The sequence below is a fragment of the Lissotriton helveticus genome, chromosome 4_1 (assembly GCF_964261635.1).
Source record: "Lissotriton helveticus chromosome 4_1, aLisHel1.1, whole genome shotgun sequence".
NCBI classification, from domain to species: Eukaryota; Metazoa; Chordata; class Amphibia; order Caudata; family Salamandridae; genus Lissotriton; species Lissotriton helveticus.
This window is the reverse complement of record NC_136063.1, coordinates 997,652,129-997,676,629: the sequence shown is the minus strand read 5'-3', so window position 1 is coordinate 997,676,629 and position 24,501 is coordinate 997,652,129. Positions and strand designations below refer to the sequence as shown.

The following is a 24,501-nucleotide window of genomic DNA, read 5'->3' as shown; positions in this document are numbered from 1 at the left end:
TAGGGTTTGCCTGAGCATCGCTGACCTGATTGAATTCGTTTATTGTGGTTTGGGGTGTGCAGTGGTTGGACACACGGTGCTATGCTGCCGATGGGTTGTGCCGTTTTCCAACCTAATGACCGAACCCGTGTAAGTGTGATACAATGTGTACATTATTTGTGCCGGAAGGTTTTGGTCTTCTGGTCATCAACCGAGCACTTTTTAGCTGTAACAATGCTGTCTTTCATTTTTTTTGTGGTATCGTACTCATCATTGCGGCGCATATTGGAATTATGAGTTTTGAGATATACATTGTCCAATCAGGGAAAAATTGGATTTACCATAACATGCAGTTTATGATGTAATAGCACCTAGATCAACATGTTGTTTCTCAAAAACTCGTGATAGGCGATTATTGTCACATCAGAACAATACAAGCTCCTCGATGCCAGTTTTTATCGGATGTGATAATTATCATAAGGATTTACCCGCGCAGAGGGCCTTACTGTTCAATTTGCTTGATCTTTGGACCCATCATTCTTATTTAACATTGATAGATCACTGTAGATCTTGCCCATTGCTTAATAGTTCTTTGCTGTGTAGCAGAGAGAGTTTGGTTGCTGTTATCACTTGTTTACCATCGTTATCTAGTCTGCTATGCTGTTCTCAGTGCTTGGGGTACCTTTTACTGTACAGAGGCCATCTTAGAAGAAAGTGTGTTACTGAAGGGAGCTGCTTGGCAGTCTGGTTGTTCTGAGCCTAGAACCAGGGCACATTTGGCATCACTTCATTGAAATACATAAGTGTGCTGTGATGTGGAAAGAAATAAGAATTTAGGAATCATTTGCTGTTGCTCTAATGCTGAACTCAATAAGAACACACCTAGTGCATTACTCTGTAGAAAGACAGGGGCATATTTACAATAAGTGGCGCATCCCTGCATATCTGCAGGGACGCACCACTTATTGTGCGCCATGCCTCCGCCACCATGGATGCGCCGCATTTACAATGCGGCACACCATGAGGCAAAAACGGCACAGATGCGTGACGCATCTGTGCCATAAAAGTGACGCATTGCTGGAGTTTCGTCGCAAGCGCGACGCAGCTCCAGCAATGCTCTGGGGGGCCCTATCTTGTTAATGCTGCGTCAATCCTTACGCCTGCTTCAAGCAGGCGCAGGGTTTTGATGCAGCATGGGCCCCGAAGTGACTGAGTGAAATCTTGTAGATTTCACTCAGCCACTTTTAGAAGGCGTTCCTGCGCCAGAACACCCCTCCCTGCACAGGAACGCCTCCTTCTGGCGCAGGGCTTTACAACGTGACGCATCTCCCAGATGCGTCACGTTGTAAATACCCCGCACCATATCGCATCTTTTGCGCTGCCGCTGCATCACAAAAGTGACGAAATGGCGGCATAAAAGACGCGCAAAGGGCTTGTAAATCTGCCCCATAGTGTTCAGTGGTTTGTCAATGTACTATGGCATTTACTTCCAGGGATTATTAATTTGCATTGGCTCTCAATCACATTCACCTAATGTGGATCACCAGCAGGAGCACAAGTCAGATTTGCGTGCTCATGTGGGTTTCTGCAGTCTGGGTGGTATGTTGTGCAAAGCCAAATATTACAGCACCACTGAAAAGCAGGTGATTAATGGTTCAAATGGAAGATACCTGTTAGAAGTTGGGTTTCTGGCTGGCAGAGGTATGCACACTGTCCAAGCAGGAATCACAATCCTAGTCAGGGTAAGTCAGATACACACCATACATTAACCTGTGAACTCTCTCTGGTTGCTTGGCACAGAACACACAGGCTTAGCTTAAGAGGCAATGTGTAAAGCATTTGTGCAACACTTAAAAAAGTAATACAGTGAAAACACCACATAAAAAAATACCACACCTAGTTTGAAAAATAGAGCTAAATTTATCGAACAAAACAAGACCAAAATGATAAAAATCCAATACGTATAACCGTCATTATGAATTTTTAAAGAATACAAAGAAATGTAGTGCTTATAAAGCATAAAGCGCTAACTGGGGCTATCTGATCACACTAGTCTGGGTTAAATCCAAAAAGTCAGATAAACTGCGATGGAGCATGGGTTGGATACAGGACCAGACTTGACTCGCTGAAACAGTACCTTAATTCTCAATTACGTTGACGTCAAGGACGAGATGCAAGTAGCAAAGGAGGCAATACGTTGGCTCCATCGGTGATATGATGTCCCCGATCCTCCCAGCAGTGATGATGCATCAGCGTTGGTGTAGATGTGATGTACTCGATCTTCACAGCAGCAGCGATGCATTGATGTAGAAGGAGATGCGATGTCCTCGATCCTCGCAGTAGCAGCAAGGCGTCAGCTGGTTCCGAGTTGTGCAACAGCATCAATGCATGGATTTTCGGCAGTTGCAGCACTTACTTCCTACTTTCAAGGGTCCATGACTAGATTGGCACCACTAGGCAGGGCAAGACTAGTAGATGGCAGAGCCCAGGTGCTGAAGGTAGATGGGGTGTAAGTCTTTGATGTCCCTGAGACCTCTAACAGGAGGCAAGCAGACTAGCCCTTTGAGTCACTTTGTTTCTGGGTTGGAGAGATGCAGTTCGAGTCCTTTTCACTCACAGGTAAGATGGCAGCAGAGAGCAGGTCAGAAAAATAGGAGTCCAGCAGAGTTGCAGTCCAGCAGAGTGGCAGTCCTTGTAGCTGCACATCAGTTCTTCTTCCTGGCAGTGTCATGTCACCCACCTGGATCTAGTCCGCAGAGACGATTATGGACCTCCTGTCTCTCCTTGAGTGACATCTGATCAAGAAATTGTAACTGTGAATCAACTGGCACCCTAGAAAGGAAAGAGGTTGGGACAAAATTACAAACAGAGAGACTTGCGTGCCATCAAGATCAACCACCATCTTTTTGGAGTCATGCACATGTCTCTTTTCAGTACAGCAGAGCATCATCATGATATTTGAATAATGTAGTACACGATGAGCTGTACTGAAAATACAAGTAGAGAGGTTATTCAACAAACGAGTAGTAATGAAATATTCCCTCCCGCCTTGGACATGTGTACCAAAAGTCACGTACATGATAATGAAACTGTTGCTGCATAGACTTTCAATAATCAACTGTTACCCTTGAAGTTGCACCACTCCCTGCAGATGCTATATCGTATTTTCACATGACACTCTAAGGTACACCTTCTTTCTTGAACACTAGACATAAGGTGCACAAGAGTGTGCTTTTGGATTCACAGTTTACAGCACAATAAAGAAAGGCACATGAGAATGTCACTGGGCTCTAGTACCAAGGCCTCTGAATGTGTGTTAAATAGTACATAAAATGTCTCAATATTCTAGAGTTGTCTTGTTTTCTGATTAACAGACCAAATTATTTTCTTTAAAACATCACAGGACTGATTGATGATAGATGAACCTGTGTTCTCAATTTAGGATCACCTAAGTGGTGAAACATAAGAAGGGAAATGAGCTGATGTTTTATCTTAAAACTCTTTCAAAATCCAAAGTATTTACCAGGAATAAATATATAGAGTAAATGCACTGAACCTATGACTGTAGAAGGCTGCCATGGGTTGCCTCCATGTCATGGTCAGTTTTTTCTTCTAAAAATTAATTATTTCCAAACCTAGCATTTTTATACCTCATACCAGTAAATTGAAAATACAAGCTACATGTCTGTGCACACTTTCCCTACTACTGGTGCTGATGGAGCAAGGTGGCAAAACAAAATGTTGTGTACCCCTTGTAAAGTCAATGTTTCCATAACGTTAACATTTACTAATGGTGTGTTGTGGTAAATTAATCAACCATAATATAAAGTGCAAAGTACACGAACATTGGGGAATACTAATTTTGCAAGCATGGACAAAATAATTAACTGATTTGTGTTGTTATCGTGTTGTGAATTAATGCACAGCTTAAAGATAAGTAAACGCAATATGAATGTGTTTATTGTACACGTTATTGTGCTAAAATATCATCGGATATGTGAGTATGAAATGCATTTATGTGGCTTACCTGCTAGGTAATAACTAATAGGGAAATATTAGTACGGTGGGAGGGAAACAGAATGGTTTTCATTACCAAAAGTAACATGAATTTGTGTTTGTTTCTATGGTAGTTCCAAAATTTGCCTCTGAGGCCTATAAAATCCGGTTACTCTGGCTAACTGAGAGCAAATGCTGGACTGCGCATGCATGCCTAAAGCCTGCCAGCAAGAGTGAGCTGCCTGTACTCGGATGGGATGTACAAGGCTGCATTGCCCTGAAGCTAGGATGATTGCCAAAATATGGACGGTCAAGTGTTCTGAACGTGAGAGAATTACTCGACGTTGCGAGTGAAGAAAGTGACCAGGCCAGAGACTGTTTAAAACAAAAAGACTATTATATTTCTGCTGATTCACCGTGAGCTCGATGCTGTAATGGTGAGAAGATGTTCACCCACCCCAAATTGTCGAATCAGAACCCGATATGGTAATGTTAGATACTTTTTAGATAGATTAAGTTAGGAAATTAGTGTATAAAAAACCCAGGTTTTACTTAGAAGGGGTCACTCTTACGATTTTCTCACGAAGTGCTGCTGGACTGAAGATCGATTCTTGGATGTAAGAAAAACTCTAGTTTTTCTTCTTATTTGCTTTTCAGGATATAAGAATAAGATGAGGGCGTTAGTTAGGGATGTTAGGAGAGAATACATTTGGAACTATCTGTTCTTTGCTAAACTTTTAACTGATCTCTAAATAAACGACTTTTTCTGAACTCTAAATAAAATGATCATATTGAAATAAAGATTATGATTTACTTAATAAAGAATTTATTAATGCCTAAATGACAGACATATTACAGTTTTGCTTTTAATAAAATTGGGAAAATGGAATATTAAAGCTGGTCTTGTGATTTTCCTACGCCTAATTTTCTATCTAACAGATCCATTGCCACTATGGTGGTGCGTCTGAATAAAACTGAAATGTTTTGAATTAACCATGGTAAAATGTATAAAACTGCAGGAGTAAATATTAATTGATTAAATCGGTTTAGACACTCCACCAAATGTTACAGCATTACTCCATTGCGTTTCACCAAAATCCTTGAAGCTAAGTTTAAGTGAATAGAGTAAAAGTGCAGTGCTATGGGCCCCACTGATGAATGAGTGTGTGTTCAGAGGTTTCAGGGAATTGGTAAGCGCTGATTAAAAATGATTTTTGGAGTTCCACTGTAGCAGTGCCATCACTTTTAGTATTATAACCATTGATAGTAATGAAGCATTGGATACAGTTACATTCTTATATAATGCTGCACAAAGATGTAAGATTTTCAACTCAAGAGTTGTGCTCAATACGAGGTAAGAAGTAACAGGTAACTGCAAAAATCAAGTCTTTGCTCTGTTTTTACTTTTAACCAACAAGTGTACAGCAAAGAGGCAATAGTGAGTAAGAGAAAGTGCATTAAATCTTCCTCAATAGAGTCAGCTATAGCAATAAACAAACCTCCACACTAAATCCTCATCTAGGTGTTTTAATTACAATAGGAAATATCCTGTTGCCTTTATTAATAGGGCATTCAACATCTCAGGTTTCTTCCAATTAGAGCACTCGTACCTGGCAACAAAGTAAAATAAAAAGTAATTCTTTTGCATGTAGCACTCAAACTCAACAGACGCTGAGGGGCTTATTTACAAGACCCTTGCGCTGCCGGTATGTCACTTTTTCCATATAAAAAGTAATGCACCAGCAGCGCAAAGGACTTTTAAATAAGGCCCTGAATGTTTATGACCACTGTCTTTGCATGTTATGTTTGCTGCTCAAAGATTGTGAATTCAATAGGTATGTAAGTTACATCAGATCTTTGACATATCGATCCTACAAATATCGATTTACACACATATCGGAATTTTAATATCAATTACAAAAATAGCACCTCCCTGTACTTAACTATTAAATTCACTAATATCAAACCCACAACTATTATGTACAATAAAATCGATTTTTACATATATCGCTAGCAAAAATATTGGAAAAACATATATATTGCCGGTAATAAATAAACATGTAATGTATCAAAAATATCGCTTAATACAATATCGATCACAATCTTATCACCAACATAACTAATAAATCCTTACAAGTACACCCATAATGATAAATTGTACTTAAAACAACTCAATCAAATAAACCCCAAACTAATAATAAACAGCTATATTAAACAAAATTAATTTAATTAACCAAACAATAAACAAACACCCCCAAAAAATCATAAACCAAAAACATGCATATTTAAAACTACCAAAACAATTGTGCTTAACTATAAACATTTTAAAATTGTTATCTATACAAATGTAAATATACATACAATATAATTCATATATAAATAAAACAAACTATGTATTATACTACAAAAAAAACATAAATTAGCATTTACCAAGCATAGACTCAACTGATAAAAAATTTAACTTTACTAAACCATCCAAAAAAGTAATACTATAAACAACTTTAATCAATAAAATCAAACAAACAATTAAGCCAACAATATAAAAGCCACAGTAATGACAACAACTAAATACTCCAAAGCGATAAATGCTGCAAAAAAAAAGCTTTGCCAATTTTTTGCAAGAAATGATTTATACAGAAATAAATCGTCTCAACAACTACAATTTCAAGTAATTAGTACATATATTTAAACTAAAATGTTACTGTTATTAAAGAACTACGCTTTTTTACTTATTAATAATAAAGATACAATAGTCAATTTATGATATATTTATACTGTTAAACTATTTACAGATACGGTGACAGAAGAGGCTATATATATATTTTTACAGAAAGGTAAACTGTATAAATATCTTTATTTCGGTAGAACTTTACCATAAAAGACGTTTGTCATACACATTAAAAACTAGTTCATTTAAAATGGTTTGTACAACAAAATGTAAAATTTATAAAAGGATTTCTTAGCAGAATCCCAATGTACTGAAAGTCAAGTCAGAGCCTTGAGACATTTCCTTCTAATAGATCAAAGAGCTCCCAAGTACTTGGCCATAGCAAACACAATATGGTCCGAGAGGTCAGTTTTTAAGACTCTGAAGGCGACCAGACACTTCGCGAGTCCCAGATTCCTGCATAGGGGAGCGATCCAGTACCTTCGGATCTCTCGGTAGGCAGGACAGACAAAAAGGATGTGGAGTTCAGTTTCATCCATAGTGCTACAAGCTGGACAAGTACTGCTTGCATCATCACTCCATTTGGATGTAAAAGTTCTAATGGGGAGAGACCCATGTCTCCACTGCAGGTATAGTTTCCTCAATATGGAGGGGTAGATTTTATCCAAAGTTGGTTCCATGTTATAGTTGGCCTTATAGGACAAAAAGGAAACTGTCAGAGTCCCGAGTTTTTGATGATTGAGTAGCAAGGACAGTTTGCTGTCACGGTAAGACTTGACTAGTTCCTTTTTGGAGAGGAGATGGCACATATTCAAAGGATCAGACCACATTGTTGAAAGGCCCAAGGCCTCCAATTCAAGTTTGATGGAATTAAGCCATTTAATTTTTCCAGCGCCTGGGATAGCAAGGACCTCCTGAAGTCCTTCTCTGTAACTGGCCAGTTCCGGAGTTGTCCATAGTCTACGCCAGAAGGCCAGTGGGCGTAGGGCCAAATCCTCATCGAGCGGACATAGGCCTAGATCCATCCTGAGGGGGACAAGGGGAGTGCTCAGTGGTAGCCCAACAAGATTACGGATGAATTTATTTTCCACCTTCAAGAGCATTGATGTATTAGTGTGACCCCAAAGTTCAGATCCATATATAACGGCCCCTTAGCCTGAGATTTATATATCTGTATTGGAGGGCCGATGGGCCTTATTGAGGATTTGTTGTTTGCCAAGAGTTTCATAATGCCCCCCGAGTGTTGGGTCAATTTGAGTGCTGCCTTCTCCAAGTGTGTGTTCCAAGTCAGTTTATCATTTAGCACAATGCCCAGATATTCGAAGGTTTTCACTCTTTCTAGCCTTATGTGTGCAATGCTTGGACTAAAATGGAATTTCTGTGGGGGGTTGAGGACCATGAATTTCGTTTTGATAGCGTTGATTTCTAATCCATGGGCCTCACAGAAGACCACAAAGCCGTTGAGGATGCGCTGAATGCCCGTTGCCGACTTAGATAGTAACAGTGTGTCGTCGGCAAACATAATGGCTGGCACCCTTTCAGCGGCTAGTTTTGGGGCATCAGAATTGGATACCCCCGCTAAATGGGAGATTACCCCGTTGACATAGAGGCAGAACAGGGTTGGTGCAAGCACACAACCCTGCCTTACCCCCCTGCCAACGGGGAACCTCTCGGACATTGCACCCATCCTACCACATCTGACCTGGGCAAAGTTGGTGCTATGAAGGCGAATTATCATTTTCAGCAGGCCTTCCGGAACCCCCAATTTAGCAAGGGCCTCCCACAGCTTGTTCCTGGGGACCAGGTCGAACGCTGCCCTCAGGTCCACGAATACAGTATAGAGGCTGCCACCCTCCAACTGCACCGTTTTCCAATGTATGAGGACAAGACGAAAGACCTGGTCAATGGTGGAGACCTTCTCCCTAAAGCCTGCTTGAAAGGGGCTGAGGATGTTAAAATCCCTGATCCACTCGTATAAGCGGTTTAGCAGTAGCTTAGAAAAGAGTTTTTGGGATACATCGATCAAGCTTATAGGCCTGTAATTGGCCGGGAGGAGGGGGGACCCCTTTTTAAAGATTGGTACTATTTCAGCCCCCGGCCAGGTCGGAGGAATTGGCATGCCTTTCAGAATGGAATTGAATAGCACCCCGAGATAGGGAGCCCAGATTTTGGGTTCATGTTTATAGAGGTCGCCTGGAAGCCTGTCCAGGCCCGGCGCCTTGCCTACAGGCAGGGACGTGATTGCCATAGTAATTTCCTCTATACTAAAACCGTCCATGCCAATTGCACTAGTGATAGTGGAGTGGTGCACTTCTGCAGGTTCATTCGTCACCTGGTCACTGCTATGTGGTTCATATAAATTTTTTAAATGATCCTCCCATACAGATGGTGCTATATTGCCCTCAACTGCTACAAGTGGTTCGGCCGAGCCGTGCCTAACGATCTGCCAGAAAGTTCGTGAGTCTCGGCTTGCAAGGGCAGCTGTTATTTTAGACCAGTTCCCCTCGTCCCAGTCTATTTTTGCAGCATGGAGGGCTGATTTATAAGCTAGACGTCTCTCCCTAATTACGTTTGAATTGTCTCGTGCTTTGAGTGATTTCAATAATGTAGATTTTGCTTCCCTACAGGAGGCATTGAACCAGGTGGCTCTTCTCTGCCTGGGCTTGTGAGGCCTGGCCACTGGGTTCAGCACCTCTGCAACATTGGTGCATAGTTCAGAGTGAATATTACTGAGTTCAGAAAATTGTGCCGGCTTGCATAGAGGGGGAGTGGATACCCCTAAACTACCTGTAAGATTGATTTCAGATTCACTGACTGAGTGGTGCATACAAGGCTCTACTTTTTCCAGGGCGGGGACGACTAGTGCATAGAGTCTCTCAATGTTACTATGGTTCTCCAGCAATTTGGCCCATTTTATTTTGCGCCTATTGCTGGATAACACAAGATCAGCCTGTGATACAGGATTGTTGTCGACCTTGTCTATTTGCCGGCCATCGATCTCAAATTTTAGTGAGAGCAAGTTGTGATCACTATCAAGTCTGGGGATAACTCGAAAGTCTTTGACTTTCCTCCAGTCCCTAATTGGAACCATTATGTAGTCAATCCGTGACTCATAACCCAGCCTATTAAAGGTATTTTTAGGCGGGATGTCGCCTTTAATCCGGCCATTGCAAGCCCTCAGCGAGTGACTAAGCGTGAGGGACATTATTTGGGTTGCGAGTGGGGAACATGCCCTGGTCACTGGATCTGTCAGGGTGGGGATGTTCCACAACTCGTCCTCTTCACTAGATATGCCCGCCAGGTAGTCAGGAAGTGGTTCATATTGGTGATTAAAATCTCCACCTACAATTAGAGGGAGCAAAAATTATGTGTGTCAAGGAACTGAGCTAGGTCCTCCACTGGTCCCGAGGTAGCTGCAACCCCCACTGGTCTTGAATATATGTTAATCAAAGTGACCTTCCCTCCGCATGGCCAGTCAAGGGAGACACACTGGAAGTCACAGGAATTGGTTTCCAGATGTGTGGCCCTACATCCCAAGTGGGACCCGACCCAGATCGAGAGCCCTCCTGAAGGTCGGCCCTTTCCTCCCCATTTTGCTTCAGTATCAAAGATAGCGAAACCCTGCCGAGAGTATTTTTCTCTTGCCCATGTCTCTTGTAGGAGACATACATCGTAGCCCTCAATGAGATCCCCCCAATCAGGCGTATCTACTTTATTGGATAGCCCCGCCACATTCCAGGAGAGAATGGAGATTACACCCGGAACCTCTAGTGTATTATTGATATCTGATATCTGCGAACTGACAAGTGCTGAGAATTTGCCATATTGATTAGGTGGAAGGACAACCACTGGGGCACTATTTAGTTTGGGGCTGTATGATATTGGGGGGCAATCCTTAATCCTCATATGGGGATCAGTGTTTAATGGCTTTGGTGTGCAGGTATCGTGCCAACCTGGCCCTGCTCTAAATTTGTGAGCCTTTGGATGATTTGATGTTGGTAGAAGAGTTTTGCCACCCATGTGTACGTTTGATACAGTGTGAGTTGATAGATCAGCCATTGAATTAGAATGAGAGCTCTTTGGGGTGGGTGGTGAAGGTGCGATGGTTGGCAGATGTGGGAGTCAATCCACTTCCTCTAGACACCCGTATCTATTAGAGATCGGTGCCCCGTTCCAGCCACCAAATGCATCTGGCCAAAAGTTACTTTGCCCTCCCCATGTGTGATTCCTCTCTGGAACCCTTCTCCAATTCCCCCCCTGGGATGAATGGAGACGGGTGGATAGAAAAAAAGTGAGGGGTCTGGCTATTATTGTTGAAGTTATGCTATGGTTGGTCCAGGAATAAATGGCGTGTGCAGTGTTTGGATCCTCAAAGGATACAATCACACAGTCGCCACTAGTGGACTTTTGTGTGGTGCCTACCCAGGGTACCCTCCGGACCATAAGGATTTTACTCCTTAGGTGGTTGGGTATTGGTTTGTTGAAGTCGAACCAGTGGATCACCTTGTTCTTTAAGGAGGCAAAGTTTTCCTGCTGGTTATGTGTCAATTCAGTTACCCCAGTGAGCACTACAACATAGGAACTGACCTCAGAGGGGAGATCTACATATCCCCTTGAGCATATGTAGCTAGTACTACTAGCTCTCTGTGATGTTGAATGGTTAGCATTCTGGCCATTTTGCCTCGAATTGGGCTGATCTATCGAGGGTGATACCCTTTGGGCGGATATGACTGGTAGGGGTGGCGGGAGAGTTTCAGCCGCCGGTTGGGTAGTGGTCGTCATTGCCCTATTCAGAGGATTATAAGTATTTGCCTTGGTTCGAGGTTTAGGAATTGGTTTGGCCTTGGGGGTAACAATAGGACTGGCAGAAAGAGTAACAACAGGGGGGGGAGGGAGAGTATCATTAGTTGTTCCCAGGGACTTAGCCTTCATAGGCACCTGCGGGTTCACAGCAACTTGGGTCACAGGGATAGGTGGTATTATGGAAGGCGGAGTTCCGTGTGGACATGTTGGTTTAGCATTCTGCATGGTGATAGTGGCCAAATTTAAAATGCTTTTTTCTATTTCCAGAAGCTGTGTTTCTATGTGTGTAAATCTCACTTCTAGAGGGGAAAGAAGTTTTTTGAGTGTTTCCCAGACAACAGTCAGAAACTCAACGTCCTTTCCTTTAATAGTACAGAGCGGAGTTCCAGCAGTGTCACTTTCTATGGTAAGATCATTATTTTCTTGGGTGACTACTGTATGTGGGGGAGTGTTTACTAGACACGTTTCCAGGGGAAAGGTCTTGGTTTTTGGCAGCGGAGCAGGGGGAGGTGCCTTAGTTAGTAGCTGGGCCTTAGCTATTTTGGCCTTTTTCTTTGCATATGTCGAGGTGTGGTTACGCTTCCTTTTGTTGTATGGGCCATTTTGTGGTATTGGAGGGTTGCCACCTTTTGGTTTCCTTCTTTTGCTCGGCAATTACACCCGGGTGGAATTGTGGGGAAAGAGTGGGTTTTGGGGGAGATCCCCCCTGTAGCATGGGTATACTGTCCACTTGCGGTTGATGAATGTCGGCATTTGTGACGATCAGAGTGGGAGCAGTACCAAACGAGCGCTCTGGTGTTTTGGCCCATGCAATAGTCCCAAGGGAGGATTTTTTAGCAGCGGTTAGCTCAACTGACAGTCTTCTAGCAGCTTCAAGTTCTAAAGAGACCCTGTGTTGCATCTTAGTTATTTCATGATCAATTGCAGTGTGGGTCCTAGTAATGAAATCATCCATGCTACCATTTTTCAATTTGGATTTGGCCGCTCTGTCTCTAAACTCGCGGGTTGCCATAGTAGGCACAAGATAAAATGCCTGGAAGGAGAACGTAAAAAGTTGGGTGGTAAAATCAAATGGGGTGGCCCAGTCCAGTCTCTACCTGCCTCTAACGGCCTAAAACGGCCCGCTCTTTGCCCGGTCTTCGCCCCGTTCTCCGCCCCGCGCGCGTCCCGCGATGCACGGGACCTGAGGATCTTATAAATGGCAGGGGGGCGTGGCATTGGGAGGGGGCGCAGCGCGGGCGGGAAGAGGAACCAGCTGGCGGTGTTCTGCAGGAATGCTGGTCCTCGCAGTCCCGCTCGCCGCGCCTCTCACCTCCTCTGCGGCCAACCTCCAAGGAAGCAGTCACTCCACCCAAGGGTCCAGGGTCCAGGCAAGACAGAACTGGTGAGCTACTCCTGTAGCGTGCTGCTAACTATCTGGCAAGTGTCTCTCTCGAAAGGTAAACAATTATTAAACCATATGGGCTACACTTACAGTCGAAAAAGTGCATCATCGGAAACCATAAACAAGAAATGTACTAAGGGCTTGATTACGAGTTTGGCAGTCCGACTGCTGCGACCTCGGCGGTCCGACCACCATATTTCAAGACATGCTCTCACATAGACGAAAGATTGTCATGCTTCCGATTCAACCGCCAGCCAAATCTGAAAGCGGCGGCAGTGGAATAGGCCAATGAGTCTGACTGAGGCTCGGACTATCAGTGAAACCGCCAGCTGAATTGCAAGTTGCCGTACAGCTGGCATGACCATGGCGATCCAACTACCACATCTCAAAAGGCAGAAAGGGAGGTATATGAGGCTGAAACTCACCTCTAATCACCTCTACAAGTCCTGTGCCACCATGGAGTTGATAGTACATGCCCTGCTGCTGCTGTACATGCTTGATCACATCCAAAACCCACATCATTGAAGACACAAGTCATAGTACTGGCTGTTTCCATAGACTCCTGAGTGAAAAGGTGTTCTGCCAAGGACCAGGCAAGGGTGTTGAGGTGGCTTGGCCAAGCATATTTACTGGGACCCTGTGTGGTATTATTTTAAATGTATAACCCAAATATATCAGTATGTTGCCCCGTCCCCAAATCACTGTTACTGCACATGAACATTGTTCACAAATGTACATGTGTTTACAACTCTAATCAGTGATAGTGATGTGTTTATTGAATTGTGACACACAACAGCCCTCCTCATCAATATCACACCTTATAATCTTTGTGACACAGTCACATTGCAGATATCCCACATACTATTTTGATGACAAAGATACATCTGTATGGATGTGTCATTAGAATGAAGCACACTCTCTCTGCAGGAACTCTGTATTGGACTCTCACACAGCAACATTAAAAGGCAATGTCAGTAAATGGGATTTCTAAGAATCAGTGTGAGAGACATTGTAAATACACAATGGAAACACACTCTGCAGAATAGGTATGCCTCTAAAATAGAGAAACCTGAAAGGCTGGGAATCTGAGACACAGCACATTTTGCACATAGTTGAAAATCTCAATGTGCACACAACCTGTGAATTGAAGTATATCAGGGGCAACCAATAGCATTACCAAGTGCCATGCATGTGTAGGTAATGTATAAGTGCAAGTTAGGAAGGCAAACACAGCACTAACAGCATTTCTCACACATCTAAATAAAGTAGGTGTAAGGTACACCCTGGAAAACGTATAAATTTCCAGATGAAATTCAACAAAGGTATGACAATTTAACACCCTCCATTTGTGGATAAATAAAGGAAACCCCTTAAAAGAGATGGACAATGGATACACAAAGATTAGGAGGAAATCAAGATTTAATGCACCAGCCTCCATGATGCCCCCAGAGGTACTTGCTAATGAAGAAGCAGTAATTAAGGAGGTGGAAAAATTAAATGAGAGGATAGATACCTTCCACAACCTTAGCAAACATGAACAAGAAAAATTGACATGTCTGAACCAAAAACTCAGCAGTTCTGCACAATACACAAAATCTACAAAGGAAGATTACCCCCACCAGGTAGACCAATCGTATCAAGCATAGGCTGTCTCCTAGAACCACTCCTACACCTCAAGGTTACAAAAGTCAAATCCTACATTATGGATACTAAACATCTTCTTATCATCTTGACTGAAGTGGAGTGTGACCCAACAAAAGAAACCATGATATGCCTTGACGTAGAGGCCCTCTACGCGAGTATTCCACAAGATGAAAGCATCCATGTAATAACCAACATACTACAGGATCAAGATTGGACTTGGCAAGCACCGATCAAATGTATTATGTCATTAGCACATCTAGCACTGACAGAAAATTTCTTCAACTTTGAAGACCAAATATGCTTACAATGACGCAGAACTTCCATGGGCACTACATTTGCCCCAAGTTTAGCCTTCCTTTACATGAGCTGGTTCAAGAAAGAGAACATCTGGCTGAAGAACCCTTACCAAATTGAGATACGCTTATGGTGCTGCTACATAGACGCCATCCTTGTGATATGACACATGAATGAAAAGAGTGTTAAGGGTTTTAAAGGATGGCTCAACCAACTCAATCCATACCTATACTTTACCATGACTGCCAACACTGACATGGTCTCCTTTTTGGATTTTAACATCACAGCCAAAAAATTGCAAACTTGAAGGTACATTATACACAAAACCGACAGATCGCAACAGCTTGCTCCACTATAAGAGTGCCACCTATGATCTTTACGATAAAATCTTCCAGTGGGACAATACCTTAGGATCAGAAGAAACTGTTCGGACCTACACAGTTTCAAAGAAGAGTCGAAGAAACTAACAAAAAAAACTAAAAGAAAAGGCCTATCCAAAAAGGATAATTAAACAAGCCCAGAGGAGAGCCTGCAATACCCCACATTCGGCACTGCTAGAAACCAATCAAAAGGAAAAAACAAATTCAATGATATGTGTCACTACTTATAGCTCTTATTCAAATGCCATAAAAAGAAGAGTAAACAAAAAATGACAGATCCTTACTTCAAACCAATTGACCTTTAAAAAAACGTTTCTCATTCAAACGGAATAGGAGCATCAGGGATTTACTTTTCCATAGCAACAGCTGGAAATGCCCACAAAATACACACCTTACACTATGGGATCAACCACAAGTCAAAGGACATTTCCCATGTGGTTCTTGCACTGTATGTCAGTCACCACACAATCCAAGTCCATTGACCTAGGCCTTCCCACTCCATGGGGACAGAGACATCACACAAATTGCAATAGAGATAACGTTATTTGCATAAGCACATGCTCTTGAGATCATCGCTATATAGGGATGACCACCAGAAAAGTAAAAACACATATAAATGAACACAGAAGTACTATACAGTGTAAAAGGCCATCTACAAAGTTAACAGCACATTATACGGACAAGGGACACACTGAAAAAGATATGAAATGGATATTGATCGAGAAAGTAATCTGCAGCACGGGACAAACACACAATATACTGGAGAAAGAACAACGTTGGGTCTGTAGACTCAATATATATAGGTAAGGTCTCCAATATTAGATTCCTTGGAGTCCGCTGTTTCCTAACTGAAAAGTGTATTCCAATGTTCACAATGCACATCGCATAGTGATTCAAGTGATAGAGGAGTAGAAATCACTTCCAAAGTAAAAGTAATATACAATATGTGTCCCAATATTACTAATAAACAGAGACATTACTCTCACACATTCCACTGTGCACAACATTTTTTGTACTTGGCAATCCCTCGAATGGGATGTGCAGGCATACCAATATAACACATCACAATAGTTCTCCAACATAACATTAAGTCCCCTAAAAATAGTACATTAGACACACCATGTTTATACTGACATGATGGGTGAGTCAAAGTGTTAGAACCCTTTCTTCCATGCTAATCAAAAAAACATTTATCCCAGCATCGGCAGCTCTTCCGATGTCGGTGCCCACATGAAGTTAATGGAACTGCAATTCCCATGAATCCATGGTGTCTCTTAGTTCTGTGGAGACTAGATTGTAGCTCTAGAAAACATTCCAGAACACTTCAGGACCTTGCAATAATTGTCACAATGAGGTTCACATTACCCGACATGGATGGGGCATGAAATTGGACCAGCAGCTGCTGCAGGTACTCTTCACTCCCCCACCTTTAGGGCGTCGCACCCATCCCAGTCTAAATATTCAATCATGCATTCATAAAAAGGGAGAATAACATCGGCACTAGGACGCACCCCTGTCTCATTCCACATTAGACAGGGAATTGCCTAGTGAGTTGATTGTTATCCCCCTACCTAACTTGTGCAGTGTTTGAAGAGTGCAGCCAAATTAAAATTTCCAATAAATTGCGAGGTAACCCCATTTCGGGCAGCACTCTCCACAGCTTTGCTCTCTGTACCAGATCAAATGCAGTACATAGGTCCACAAAGGCAAGATATAGTTTCCCCCCTGTAATACTAACCTCCCTCCAGTAGATACACATGAAACAGAAAATCTGATCCAAAGTTCTAATGTTCGCATGGAAACCTGCTTGAAAATCGCTCAAAATATGAAGCTCTGAAATCCATTCCTGGACTTGCCGCAACACCTGCTTGTGGAACATTTTCGGCAATGAGGCGATTAGGCTTATAGGCCTATAGCTGGTCAAGCTGGCTCTGTCACCCTTCTTAAAAATTGGGATAATCTCCACTATATTCCATGACCGAGGAATATCCAAACCTGCTGTAATGGCATTTGTAATCATGTTGATGTAGGGTACCCAGACAATTAAATCCTCTTTATAGAAATCGTTTGGGATTCAATCAGGAGCCGGCGATCTGGCTGCAATACTAGAGCAAATTGCCACCCGAGTTTCTTCCATGGAGAACACCAGGTCCTCCACAGCTTCATTCTGGTTTCCCCCCATTCTCCTAGAGGAACCTCCAGCTCACAGCCACCTGGTGCATAAAGCCCCACAAAATGGGACACCCGCTCCTCTGGCTGGACTGTAAACTCCAATTTCAGGTCCCTGTCATTGAGCCAGTAGGCCGCTTGTTTTCAAAAGGTTTTTGAATCCTTGCCTAGAGATGCCTTTTGAAGGGTGGACCAAAGGGAGTCTCCCCATCTCTTCCTAGCTGACTCTAGAGCTTTCTTATAGTTTCTTCTACATATCACTAGGTCTGGGTGGGCATTGGATGTTGCTACTTGTAGAAGGCCAGCCTTGGCTTTCCTGCAGTGCTGATTGTACCATACTGCCTGGGTCCGTCTGTGTTCCAATTTCTGCTCTCTGCACGGTGTGGACAATGAATCCCAGATTTCTTTAAAAGTGGCTTCATGCCTGGTAGGCAGCTTCTTGATTATCGTATCTTTGGGACCCTTGGACAACTCTTCCACATTCTGACATACTATGCATTTTACTAGTTCCAGGGACTCAGAATATTTCTCCACCTAGTCCCATCTAATCATTCTTATGTTGTTTGTAATGGACAATTCTCCCACATCCTTCATTCACTGACTACCTATTTCAATAGAATTGTTACCCAAAGTCATTAGGGACAGGGTCAGGGCATTATGGTCGCTATCTAGGCGATTTCCCAATAGCATGTCATGAACTAGTGGCAAAAAACAAAGTGCATCCAGACAGTAATCAATCCTGCTGGCATGGCCAGGTCGATTAATGGTTAGCTCCCCTTTTTAGCCTGATCTTGGTCTCCTGTTTGTGGCTCTCTCAAGTCATGTTGTAACAAGAGGGCCGCACCTGACTACCTCTGTTTGCATGGGTGTCCGCAGAAATTTTTCCAGGGGGGGGGCAACATTTTTACTTCATCAACATAGGGGAGAGGAGTTGGCCTAACGGTTAAGGCGCTCGACCTCGGACCTGGGGATCTGGGTTCGAGTCTCGGTAACGACGCCAAAAACCTCCTGTGATTCTGGGCAAATCACTTAATCTCCCCGTGCCTAAAAATTAAAGTGTGTGTCCTCATGTAAAAACGTAACTTGTACTATGTAAAGCGCTCTGATACCTGATTTGGTTCGGGTCTAGTTCGCGCTATATAAAACTCTACCAAAAAAAAAAAAAACATCCTCCGACATGATTGTGCACAAGTATTAAATAAACAAATAAAAAATCTAATTAGACAAAGAGCTTAAATAAACAAAGAAACCCATGGGATGGGAGAAAAATCATGTGAGGCTTCACAGCAGATTACCTGGCAACCACAATGAAACAGAGGAAAAAACAAACAAGCATTGGCATAGCCAATAGGTCTCGCCTTTGGGACCTCATAAGTGTTTAACCATGCAACACTTGAAGTTGTTGCACCAAGGATATTGTACTAAACACTTATAAGGTTCCAAAGGGGAGACCTATTGGCTATGTCAATGCTGTTGTTTTTTTAAATGACAAACAGTGCTATATGGCTTCGGCTGCCACTTAGCCCACCGCTGTTGTTTTTTTAAATGACAAACAGTGCTATATGGCTTCGGCTGCCACTTAGCCCACCACATCCCACGTAGATACTGCAGCCATCTTTGAATGGTTTTAAAGCCAATTCAAAAGCTGTCACCAGTGTATGTTAATCCCTATCTCAACTGTGAGACTGCTCTCCTGCTTCCCAATTCTATTAAATACAAATGATGTAAAAAGAACATCCCTTTCTGAGCTGTACGGCTCATCCTACCCATGTTTCATGCGCAGATTTGAAATACTGATGGTTTGGGCTTCCCGGAATTCAACTGGTTGAGAGGTAGACAGGTGTAGAGAGGTAGAGAGAGGTAGAGAGAGAGAGAGGTGTAGAGAGGTAGAGAGAAAGAGGTAGAGAGAAGTAGAGAGAGAGGTAGAGAGAGGTAGAGGTAGAGGTAGGAAGAGAGAGAGAGGTAGAGAGAGAGGTAGAGGTGTAAAGGTAGAGAGAGAGGTAGAGAGATAGAGGGAGAGGTAGAGAGAGAGAGGGAGAGGGAGAGAGGTAGAGAGAGAGGGGTAGAGGTAGAGAGGTAGAGGTAGAGAGAGAGCGGGAGAGGTAGAGAGGATGAGAGAGGTAAAGAGATAAAGAGGTAGAGAGAGAGGTAGAGAGAGACTTAGAGACAGAGAGGTAGAGAGAGAGGTAGAGAGAGAGGTAGAGAAAGAGGTAGCGAAAGAGGTAGAGAGAGAGGTAGAGAGGGGTAGAGAGAGAGGTAGAGAGGGGTAGAGTGAGAGGTAGAGAGCGGTAGAAAGAGAGGTAGAGAGAGAGAGGTAGAGAGAGAGAGAGGTAGAGGTAGAGGTAGGGAGAGAGAGAGAGAGAGGTAGAGAGAGAGGTAGAGGTAGAGAGGTAGAGAGATAAAGAGGGGTAGAGAGAGAGAGGTAGAGAGAGAGAGGTAGAGAGAGAGGTAGAGGTGTAAAGGTAGAGAGAGAGGTAGAGAGATAGAGGGAGAGGTAGAGAGAGAGAGGTAGAGAGAGACGTACAGGTAGAACGAGAGAGAGAGAGAGTGGTAGAGAGAGGGGTAGAGAGAGAGAGAGGTAGAGTAATAGAGGTAGAGAGAGAGGTAGAGAGAGAGGGGTAAAGAGAGAGGTAGATGTAGAGGTAGGGAGAGAGGTAGAGGGAGAGAGGGAGAGGTAGAGTAGAGGTAGAGAGGTAGAGGTAGAGGTAGAGAGGTCGAGGTGGAGAGAGTGGTAGAGGGAGAGAGAGAGAGAGGTAGAGAGGGAGAGGAAGAGGGAGAGGAATAGAGAGAGGTAGAGAGAGGGTTAGAGAGAGCGGTAGAGAGAGAGAGGTAGAGTGAGAGAGGTAGAGGTAAGGAGGTAGAGAGAGAGGGGTAGAGAGAGAGAGGTAGATAGAGGTAGCGAGAGAGGCAGAGAGAGGTAGAGAGAGAGAGCAGTAGAGAGAGAGAGAGAGGCAGAGAGAGAGAGAGAGGTAGAGAGGTAGAGGTCGAGAGAGAGAGAGAGAGAGAGAGAGAGAGAGAGGTAGAGAGAGAGAGAGAGAGAGGGGTAGAGAGAGAGGTAGATGTAGAGGTAGGGAGAGAGGCAGAGGGAGAGGGAGAGAGGGAGAGAGGTAGAGGTAGAGTAGAGGTAGAGAGGTAGAGGTAGAGGTAGAGAGGTCGAGGTGGAGAGAGTGGTAGAGGGAGAAAGAGAGAGAGAGGTAGAGAGGGAGAGGAAGAGGGAGAGGAATAGAGAGGGGTAGAGAGGTAGAGAGAGGGTTAGAGAGAGCGGTAGAGAGAGAGAGGTAGAGTGAGAGAGGTAGAGGTAAGGAGGTAGAGAGAGAGGGGTAGAGAGAGAGAGGTAGATAGAGGTAGCGAGAGAGGCAGAGAGAGGTAGAGAGAGAGAGCAGTAGAGAGAGAGAGAGAGAGAGGCAGAGAGAGAGAGAGGTAGAGAGAGAGAGAGAGAGAGAGAGGTAGAGAGAGAGAGGTAGAGAGAAGCAGAGAGAGAGAGGTAGAGGTAGGGAGAGAGAGGTAGAGGTAGGGAGAGAGAGGTAGAGGTAGGGAGAGAGAGAGGTAGGGAGGGAGAGGTAGAGAGAGGTAGAGAGAGAGAGGTAGAGGTGGAGAGGTGGAGAGGTAGAGGTAGTGAGGTAGAGAGAGGTTGAGAGAGAGGTAAAGAGAGAGAGGTAGAGGGGGAGAGAGAGAGAGGTAGAGAGAGAGAGGTAGAGGTAGAGAGAGAGAGAGCGGTAGAGAGAGAGAGGTAGAGGTAGAGAGAGAGAGAGGTAGAGAGAGAGAGAGGTAGAGAGAGAGAGAGAGAGAGAGAGGTAGAGCGAGAGAGAGGTAGAGAGAGAGAGAGAGAGAGAGAGAGAGGTAGAGCGAGAGAGAGGTAGAGAGAGAGAGGTAGAGAGAGAGAGGTAGAGAGAGAGAGGTAGAGGTAGAGAGGTACTGGTAGAGAGGTAGTGGTAGAGAGGTAGAGAGAGAGAGAGGTGGAGAGAGAGAGGTAGAGAGAGAGAGGTAGCGAGAGAGGTAGAAAGAGAGGTAGAGAGAGAGAGAGAGAGAGAGAGATAGAGAGGGCGAGGTAGAGAGAGAAAGGTAGAGAGAGAGAGGTAGTGAGAGAGGTAGAAAGAGAGGTAGAGGTAGAGAGAGAGGTAGAGAGAGAGAGCAAGAGATAGCGAGAGGTAGAGAGGTGTAGAGAGAGGTGTAGAGAGAGAGCTAGAGGTAAAGAGAGACATAGAGAGAGAGACGTAGAGAGAGAGGTAGAGAGAGAGAGGTAGAGGTAGAAGTAGGGAGAGAGATAGAGGTAGAGAGAGAGGTAGAGGTAGAGAGGTAGAGAGAGAAAGAGGGGTAGAGAGAGAGAGAGGTAGAGAGAGAGAGGTAGAGAGAGAGAGAGCAGTAGAGAGAGAGAGAGAGGTAGAGAGAGACGTACAGGTAGAGCGAGATAGAGAGAGAGTGGTAGAGAGAGAGGTAGAGTAATAGAAGTAGAGAGAGAGGTAGAGAGAGAGGGGTAGAGAGAGAGAGGTAGAGGTAGAGGTAGGGCGAGAGAGGTAGAGGGAGAGAGGGAGAGAGGTAGAGGTAGAGGTAGAGAGGTAGAGGTAGAAGTAGAGGTAGAGGTAGAGAGGTAGAGGTGGAGAGAGTGGTAGAGGGAGAGAGAGAGAGAGGTAGGGAGGGAGAGGAAGAGGGAGAGGAATAGAGAGGGGTAGAGAGGTAGAGAGAGAGAGAGTGAGAGATAGCATGAGGTAGAGAGGTGTAGAGAGAGGTGTAGAGAGAGAGCTAGAGGTAAAGAGAGACATAGAGAGAGAGACGTAGAGAGAGGTAGAGAGAGAGAGGTAGAGAGGTAGAGCGAGAGGTAGAGAGAGAGAGGTAGAGAGAGAGGTAGTGGTAGAGAGGTAGAGAGAGAGAGGTGGAGAGAGAGAGGTAGAGAGAGAGAGGTAGAGAGAGAGGTAGAGAGAGAGGTAGAGAGAGAGGTAGAGAGAGAGGGAGAGGTAGAGAGAGAGAGGTAGAGAGAGAGGTAGAGAGAGAGGTAGAGAGAGAGGTAGAGGTAGAGAGGTAGAGGTAGAGAGAGAGGTAGAGAGAGAGAGGTAGAGAGAGACAGAGGTAGAGAGAGACAGAGGTAGAGAGAGAGAGAGAGGTAGCGAGAGGTAGAGAGGTAGCGAGAGGTAGAGAGGTGTAGAGAGAGAGGTAGAGGTAAAGAGAGACATAGAGAGAGAGACATATAGAGAGAGACGTAGAGAGAGAGGTAGAGAGAGGTAGAGAGCGAGGTAGAGGTAGAAAGGTAGAGGTAGAGAGAGAGGTAGAGAGAGTGAGAGATAGCGTGAGGTAGAGAGGTGTAGAGAGAGGTGTAGAGAGAGAGGTAGAGGTAAAGAGAGACATAGAGAGAGAGACGTAGAGAGAGAGGTAGAGAGAGGTAGAGAGTGAGGTAGAGGTAGAAAGGTAGAGGTAGAGAGAGAGGTAGAGAGAGAGAGAGTGAGAGATAGCGTGAGGTAGAGAGGTGTAGAGAGAGGTGTAGAGAGAGAGGTAGAGGTAAAGAGAGACATAGAGAGAGAGAGATGTAGAGATAGAGGTAGAGAGAGAGAGGTAGAGAGGTAGAGAGAGAGGTAGAGAGGTAGAGAGAAAGGTAGAGAGAGGTAGAGAGAGAGAGGTAGAGAGAGTGAGAGAGAGGTAGAGGTAGAGAGGTAGATTGGCGATCCTAGCATTTCCAGAGCATTAAAGGCACTACTCATTTGTAACGTCATTCCTTTCACTGCACATCCTGCTTTATCTAAATAACTAGGGCCCTCAAATACAAAAGGATGTTGTGGTCATAAAGCTTACAATTTGCAGCATCACAGTGGTTGCTACTGCAAAACCCCTTTTTAGAGTTGTGTATAACCTTCATGATTGACAAAAGGGGTTCTGCATCTTTCTTCATATTGGATTTGGAGGGGCAGTGGAAAGGTTGCTATCTTCAAATTGCAATTTACAATGACATATATCAATGGTTTTCAAATGCAATGGCAGTCGCAAACCGTTGATCTGATACCAACACTGAGCTGCAGTTGGTACAGCTTTCCCTTCGTGAATCATGGCAGGCGACAGTGAGTACAGACAGTGGTCCAGGGGCTACACTCGATACTGCAATGAACATGAGGGACTGCCCCTTTGGAGCTCAAGGTGTAAACTCTTTAATCCATCTCATATGCATGTGTGTGGTGCAGACACTTCTGTTTAGTTTTAACTCTTTTTCAGTTGTCATCAAAATATTTTAATTCATATTTTGGTTTCCATTGTTAACTGTTTTTTAATATATCCAATATTTTATTGTATTTTATTTTAGAAATAATGGATATATTAAAAAAACGTATAACAACAGTTAACAATGGAAATCAAAATATGAATTAAAATATTTTGTTGACAACTGAAAAAGAGTTAAAACTGATTATTACCATGGAAAAGAAATTGATGAAACGTTAATGTTTGCTGTAAAGTGCACACATCCATCGGAACAGAAGTGTCTGCACCACACACGATATGGTATATGAGAGGGCACCTAAAGAGGAGGTACCAGGATGTAGTAGCACCAACAAAGAAAGGAATAATGCTTGAGTACGAATAAATCACGAGTGCACAGAAGGACTTTCCAATTGATCTCGCAAAAAACAGGCAGACACACCCATTGCATCTCTGGGCGAATTGTGTAATTCGGTGCCAGCGTTAATGAGGCTTTGATGGTTTTCACCCCTTCCTAGGGCCCCTGGCTGCAGCTCCACTCTTCCTTACCTTGTAAAATGTGCCCCCCCCCCGAAATTTGACTCTAGGTGCGCCTCTGCTTCAAGCTGTGGGAGAAGCCAGGCCGGACCTTCTCTCTTGCCCATCAGCAGCAGTTTTCCCGCTCATCATGCAGGACCGTCATTGCAAGCGCTTTCTCGCGCTTTTAAAATTGACGGCCCTGCAGACAAACACCACTGTGGGGGCTGTCAATAGTGACGGACCGGTGTTCCAGGGGGGGGCAAGTGCCCCCCCTTGCCCTCCCCTGCGGACGCCCATGTCTGTTTGTCTACCTAACTGAGGGGAGATCTAGCTGAGGGACCTGCCAGACTTTATCCCAATCCTCGGTCAGGTCTCTAGGGATCATAGCTAAGGGTTCAAAGGTACAATTTAAGTCCCCTGCTACCAGGGCTGGGGCACCATAAGTGGGTTCAGATAGTACGTGGTCTAGGATTTTGATAGTATTATTA

The 24,501-nt window shown here is 44.0% G+C and overlaps 1 long non-coding RNA gene across 1 annotated transcript in view; it reads right to left on the bottom strand.

Annotated features, from left to right (window-relative positions):
- Positions 1–1,860: 1,860 nt before the first annotated feature.
- Positions 1,861–24,501, bottom strand: part of LOC144827402 (uncharacterized) — a 333,568-nt gene continuing 310,927 nt past the window's right edge. Inside the window, exon 4 of the long non-coding RNA XR_013610170.1 lies at positions 1,861–2,811. This is a non-coding gene — a long non-coding RNA (uncharacterized LOC144827402). The remainder of the gene's footprint in view (positions 2,812–24,501) is intronic.